Source organism: Castanea sativa, chromosome 1 (genome assembly GCF_040712315.1).
Source record: "Castanea sativa cultivar Marrone di Chiusa Pesio chromosome 1, ASM4071231v1".
Lineage (NCBI taxonomy): Eukaryota > Viridiplantae > Streptophyta > Magnoliopsida > Fagales > Fagaceae > Castanea > Castanea sativa.
The window spans coordinates 57,797,181-57,803,692 of NC_134013.1; the positions used below are offsets into that span (position 1 = coordinate 57,797,181).

The 6,512-nt window shown below is 34.5% G+C and overlaps 1 long non-coding RNA gene and 6 other non-coding genes across 7 annotated transcripts; all 7 read right to left on the bottom strand.

Moving 5' to 3' along the window:
* Positions 1-1,677: 1,677 nt before the first annotated feature.
* LOC142640816 (uncharacterized) lies at positions 1,678-3,673 on the bottom strand. Its single transcript, XR_012845261.1, has 2 exons — positions 3,426-3,673; positions 1,678-3,063 (listed from the first exon to the last, which is right to left on the bottom strand). It is a non-coding gene; the product is annotated as an uncharacterized LOC142640816 (long non-coding RNA).
* On the bottom strand, positions 1,774-1,869 carry LOC142623024 (small nucleolar RNA Z103). Its single transcript, XR_012842049.1, has one exon. It is a non-coding gene; the product is annotated as a small nucleolar RNA Z103 (small nucleolar RNA).
* LOC142623001 (small nucleolar RNA SNORD14) lies at positions 2,040-2,161 on the bottom strand. Its single transcript, XR_012842027.1, has one exon. It is a non-coding gene; the product is annotated as a small nucleolar RNA SNORD14 (small nucleolar RNA).
* LOC142623027 (small nucleolar RNA Z103) lies at positions 2,372-2,469 on the bottom strand. Its single transcript, XR_012842051.1, has one exon. It is a non-coding gene; the product is annotated as a small nucleolar RNA Z103 (small nucleolar RNA).
* On the bottom strand, positions 2,761-2,859 carry LOC142623025 (small nucleolar RNA Z103). Its single transcript, XR_012842050.1, has one exon. It is a non-coding gene; the product is annotated as a small nucleolar RNA Z103 (small nucleolar RNA).
* On the bottom strand, positions 2,988-3,109 carry LOC142622998 (small nucleolar RNA SNORD14). Its single transcript, XR_012842025.1, has one exon. It is a non-coding gene; the product is annotated as a small nucleolar RNA SNORD14 (small nucleolar RNA).
* On the bottom strand, positions 3,206-3,309 carry LOC142623028 (small nucleolar RNA Z103). The gene has a single exon (XR_012842052.1). It is a non-coding gene; the product is annotated as a small nucleolar RNA Z103 (small nucleolar RNA).
* Positions 3,674-6,512: the final 2,839 nt, after the last annotated feature.

Sequence of the window (6,512 nt, forward strand, 5' to 3'; positions counted from 1 at the left end):
GCAATTTTTCATCTGGCTTGTCAAATTGAGAGACAGGCGAGAGGTTGACTAAAAAATAAATAAGAAAAGAAGTTCTATTGGGAGGAGAGTATCGGGTATGAGAGAGAGGAGATCATATATATTTAATAGAAAAAAATAAGTATCTATTTGGATTGTCACGTTTGCGTCCACGCTATTATTGTCTATTGAGGTCTTTGAATCTGTCTCTGGATCCTATGCTTGGCAAAGCATCTCTCTTGCCAACCCACTCCGGAGGACGAGTTGATTTGGACCTATGTCCCTTTAGGAACTTATTTAGTTAAGTCTAGATATAAATTTCAGATGAGGAATCCGTAATCGTAGCCCCCCAAGGTGAGAAAATTTTTATGGAAGGCGTGTAAAGAAGCTAATCCCAGTAAAGAAGAATTTGTGTTGGCGTAAGAGTTCTTTTCAAAGACAAGTGTGATCACTGCAAGCAAAATTCCGAGGATGTTTTACGCTGTTTGATCTTGTCCAGCACTATCACCAATTTGGAATTCCTCTCCAACATGGTTATTCCAGCAAAACATTACCCATCTGGAACTATAGAAATCAACTCTAAACAAGTTAGTAACTCTCCAAAGACACTGGCTAATACTTCTACTCCATCACCCAATCGGCATCAGTGGGATCGTCCTCCTTTGCAATGCATTTATCTTAAATAAAGGCAAACAAAATTGAGGATTTTTTTAAGGATGCCTTAAAACCTCTTCGCAAGTTTGGGAGGAAGGAGGGCATCCTTACAACTTAAGAAAGATTTGGGGCAAAACAGTATTTTGGGAAACTTTAGGGTCAAAATGAAAATAGGTAAAGATCCAGAGACAATATGTAAATTTAGAAAATATGACCATTTTATTGAGCAACAGAGTATGATTATTAAATATAGGAAGAAGGCTAACTTTAAAATATGATTATGAAATATATGATTAACTTTCAAATTTCCATACCATATACTGGAAAGTTTTATGTTAGAACCATATAACACTGCGGCTGTTTGGTAATATTTTTTTTGAACTAGCATTTGCAAAGTTATGTGTTGTAGAATTTCTTTCAGCCAGTTTCTTTGCAGCTTGTTCCATCTCTACTTGAAAGGAAAGCTTTTGGCAGAAGAAGCAGATTTACGGTATCTTCATAGTTGTTTCTTATCTTTGTAAAATTGAAGAGGTATTTTGGGTTGTTTTCTTGCCGCCATAGTCAATTGTTTCTAGTCTCAGAAGCAAATCATTATTATCATTATTATTTGTTGCCGGAAAATTCTAGTTGAGAGACTTTAATTGTACTTTTAACTGCTTTAAATCTTCAGAGCATATGTTATAACGTCTGTTTAATCAACTCGTTTACTAATTTTAATAGATGTCTGTAGCACCTAAGTACCAAGCAATCTCAGTGAGAAAAATTGTCTATAACTTCTCGTCACGATTATCATGTTGGAAATTATGTCGTTATTTCAGTACAAATTTGCTTGTTCTTTTCACTCTTGTTTTAAAGAGTTCTGTGCTAAATTAACCGACATTTGACAAATTAAAATAAAGTATGATGAGGATGCAGCCAATCTTAGGTAGCCACTGCAAACTTTTGAGAAACTAATATCTGGGATTTTATAATCATCAGACATTGTTTTCAAAAAGAGAAAAGAAAAGCCAATAGAATGCAAAAGCAGGAAAAACTGAGCACATTAAAAACAATAATTGAAAAAAATCCATAAATCGTCAAATGAAAATAAACAACTAATTACCCATGATGATTAAAATAGAGATGGATCAGATATTTGGCTTGGATTCTCAAAAGAGAGAAAAAAATCGCTCAGTTTGTTCAGCTTCGATCATTTGGGGAAATAATCATCACATCCATCTCCATTCATATTCATCTCAAATGAATTAATCACAAACAAATTACTATATCCAAAAGAGCAGTTGTGCAACATTGAGCTACCTATTAGAACAAAAACAAAAAAGAACAAATCTAATGGGAAGAGAACAATATATACCAACAATTAAAAGAACAATGTCTTAGAACATAAAGACCTCAGACATCCAAGGAAGGATGGAAGCAGCAATAGCTCTCAAGCCTGGCGAAGGCGAAAGCTCTTAGGCGGCCCTGCGAATGTTTTGAGAAACAAGCCTTAGATTTGTCATCATCGGAATATTCATGACATGCTATAAGAACTACATTACAATCAACACCCTTTCACAACTAACTATTTCACAAATATTTAAGAGAATTGTCCTCCAAAACGCTAAATTACACCAATTAAAAATGCTTAGCATAACGATTGAATTATATTAAAGAACTAAATTTTAAAAACCAATTTAAATCAAAAACCCAAAAAATCAAATTATTAAACATTATTGAGATGGATCAGAACTATTGGCTTGGTTTCTCAAAAGAGAGAAAAAAAATCGCTCAGTTTGTTCAGCTTCGATCATTTGGGGAAATAATCATCACTTCCATCTCAATTTTAATTAATCTTTAGTTTCCAAAAGAACTAGTAAAACAAATAAAAATTTCTTATCCCGCATGCTTCTATTCAACAAAAGTTGGCACAAGTTTCACAAAAGATAAAACCATACAATTAAAATCATTAGGGTCTGTTTGGTTAGACATTTTGGGAAATGAAATAGTGTTTTTAAAAACCAAAACTGTCGCTTATTATAAACAAAAAGGCTCATTTAAACTCAAAACACAATTTTTCAACAAAAGAAAACGCACAAAAAAATTCAACATAATAACTATAAAATAGAGATGGATCAGAACATTTGGCTTGGTTTCTCAAAAGAGAAACAAAAAATTCGCTCAGTTTATTCAACTTCGATCATTTGGGGAAATAATCATCACCTCCATCTCTACTATATATATAAGATCTAGTTTCTAAACAGATATTCAGACATTAACGTGCAAATCATTACAAAACAACAGTCCACAAAAACACTGAACAAGTAAAACAATCAAAATCTATCTACACAACATAAGACCTCAGACATCCAAGGAAGGAAAAAAGCAGCATTAGCTCTCAAGCCTGGCGAAGGCGAAAGCTCTTAGGCGGCCCTGCGAATGTTTTGAGAAACAAACCTTAGATTTATCATCATCAGTCCATACTTTCATATTATACAATTCAATACCAATCACAAGCAAAGTCACAATTCAAGTTATCAATATGTAAAATAGCAATTGACATGAATAAAGAAAGATGGATCAGAACTATTGGCTTGGTTTCTCAAAAGAGAGAAACAAAAAAAAAATCGCTCAGTTTATTCAGCTTCGATCATTTGGGGAAATAATCATCACCTCCATCAGGTAATCACATAAAAATATGATTCAGATCTAAATGAATAGAGAACAAAGAGAAATAGAATTTATCCAGATCTGCAAGTATTATACGAAAAGAGAGTAGAAAGAGTCTCTTTTACTGTGTAGAATTGCAGAGACGGACCAACTATCGGCGTCGGCTCATACTCAACGCCCACTGATATGAGCGCCGGTAATCAGTATAACGACGCCGCACTTTCAGAATTACTTAGTTGAAACTTTAAAAACCCTAGAGGCTGAGGCTGAGGCTGAGGAAGAGGCAGAGAGGCAAGAAAAAAGACATTCGAGAGAGGTTTAAGAATGATTTTAGGCTTAGAGAGGCGAAGGGTATTTATATATAACTACTTGCTCTGCGTCTTCCATCTTCAAAACCCTAAACCTAAAAACCTCTTCTCTTTTTATTAGGTTTTAGCCATCGACGGATGCATTTTTGCCACGTGTACGGTTGTAAGAAAGCTTAAATATGGACATAAATATGATGTAGTAATTCACAATTTGGTAGTATAACATGATTTGATAATAAAATAATTTTTTTGGAAAAAAAATAAAAAAAAGTTCTTATTATGTATATAAATTAAATAATTTTTTTATAATTAATATCATTATTATTTGTTCACAATTTTTATCTCCATAAATGTATTAAAAAAAAAAAAATACTTGTAGCATCTTCCATAAATATAAAATTGTAATAAAGGATACATTCACCTGCTTAAACAAATTGAATATATAAAAGAAAGTTTTAATTTATTTTTTTAAGAAACATGTTTGATAAGTTAATACATTTATAAAATTGAAATAAATAAATATATATATATATAGGGAGTTTGTATTTTTTTTTCTTAATGAATATAAACCATAATATACTCTGATTAGAGGCATCTTCCCCACTGTCCTCATTTGAGACATCTTCCTCAGAGTCTGTTATAGAGGCCTCTTCCTCAGAGTTCGGAGCACATGCCTATGTATTTGGTGGTGTGCAGAAATCACCAACATGATAGGATGGTTGGGAAGGTTGTTCATAGCTAAACTGGCTATCTTGACCATGATTGTATTGCCCAAAATAGTATGGAGGTGGCGATGGATGATAAGAGGGAGGTGTTGAACTAGGTTGGGGATAATGGTCATAGCTAAACAAACTCTTAAATCCTTGTCCTATGGAAGTGGATAATCCAATTTGTTGATATAAAGACATGCAATACTCGTTGACATTAATTGGATTATACTCATTGAAGGTGGTAGGCTCATTACGGGCAGATGTGGATGGCCCAGCTTGGGTAGAGGTGGATGGTCCAGCTTCATCATTTCTGCGTTTTCTACATTGTCTTCCTTGGTGCCTCTGTCGTCGCTCAAAGTGTGTCACCCTCTCAGTAGGGACGAAGGAAATATCTGCTTCCATCGATAACTTCACTTGATTAAGGCCCTCAACTATTGTCGGAAGGACTTGTTGTGTAGTCAGGTCAGTCCTCCCTTGGTTTACAACAGCCAAAGTTAACATATTATTAATTTTTGTTTGCTGCCACATAAAAAGAAAAAAAAAGTATTAGTGCAGTATTATTGAAAAAGCTAAAATAATAATTTGTTATCAATATTAGTGTAGTATTTTGTTTGTGTAAATAATTTGTTATCAATATTAGTGCAGTATTGAAAATGCTAAAATAATAACCTAGTATATATGGGCAGCCACCTCTAGTGTCGTGAATAAGTGACCATGTTACTGGTATCATGTTGTGTAGTCCACACCTACATGGAAATTGTCATCCCCAACTACATGGAAATTGTCATCCCCAACTACATTTTGAGCTCACTGGTTTCAAAGTCGGTAGTATTGTGCATGCTGCTTAAGCCAATCAACACTAGACTTTCCTGTCAACTTTACACAATGCACGGATTTATCAAAATTGTCAGTAGGCCACTTTTGACATATTTGCAACAACCCAAATTGTCGCATGACTCTTTCTGGATGGTAATACTCAACAATTTGGAAGTATAGCAATGACGCTGTTGTAAGCCACATATGTTTTTCTGCAAGACACCATGGATGCAAATAATTATCGTACGATGTCCAAACAACCTGCGATTCCAATTACAATAACTATGTTATAATCGATCAAGACAATAATATAACTAGTAAATTAATCATTGATGCATTGTGACAACATATATTACCTGTTCATTATTATGTGTGTCGTGATTAGAACGGTACGCACGTAGAACATGCGTTGGTGTGTGAGTAAACGTTCTCTTGGTATCCCACCTATACACAATTAATGATTGCCACTGATTTTAGGGTTTGGAAGTATCAAGGACAAACGCTACAGTATACAATATTGTATAGAAATAGAAAGTAAATATTATACCTGCAACCGTATGGGTCATCACCATTTAAATTTATTGGAATTATTGGAATCGGGGTCAGATATGGAAGATGCTCCCATGCTTGTAATTGTAATATGAAAATAGGACCTGCAACCTCCGTGCTTTTTTTAATAGCAGTAGTACACAGCTCTTTATAAAGGAAAACAAGTGTGGCACTACACCAACTACACCAAAGTCCTCTAACAACTTGAGAAAGCAGCAATGTAATCTATTTTGACTCTTATTTCCAAATAGTAAGGCCAAAACTTGGAACATGTATACCCTAGCATATTGTTGGGTTGTTACAGCATTGGCACCCTCTGGTAGGTTTGAGAATGTATTCTTTACCTATGTTATTTTAAGGCCAGCATATGCCAATGCATTTTCAGGTGGTGTCACTCCAAGTAAATTCTGACAAACTATTCCCCATTCCAAATTAGTGGGCCCATACACTGCATTGCCATCAATAGGCAATCCTGTAATGATTGCTATATCCTGTAGAGTGATTGACATTTCACAATTAGGTAGGTGAAATGTATGGGTTTCAAATTGCCACCGCTCCACCAAAGAAGTGATAAGACTCCAGTCAATATCTATATGTGGTAGGTGGTTAACACGGTATAGTCTACATTGATGCAAATATGGGGTGATACACTCGCCTAACTGCCGGGAGGGGGGGTGCAAATGGTTGGGATCGCACTCGTAAGGTGGAAACCTGAATTTTTTTTTTTAAAATGTACAATGTTATATTGCTAATGTTGAAATTATTTTCATGTAAATTGAATAATTGTAGATATTATTAGGATATTAATAAATTTTGATCTCGCAACGTA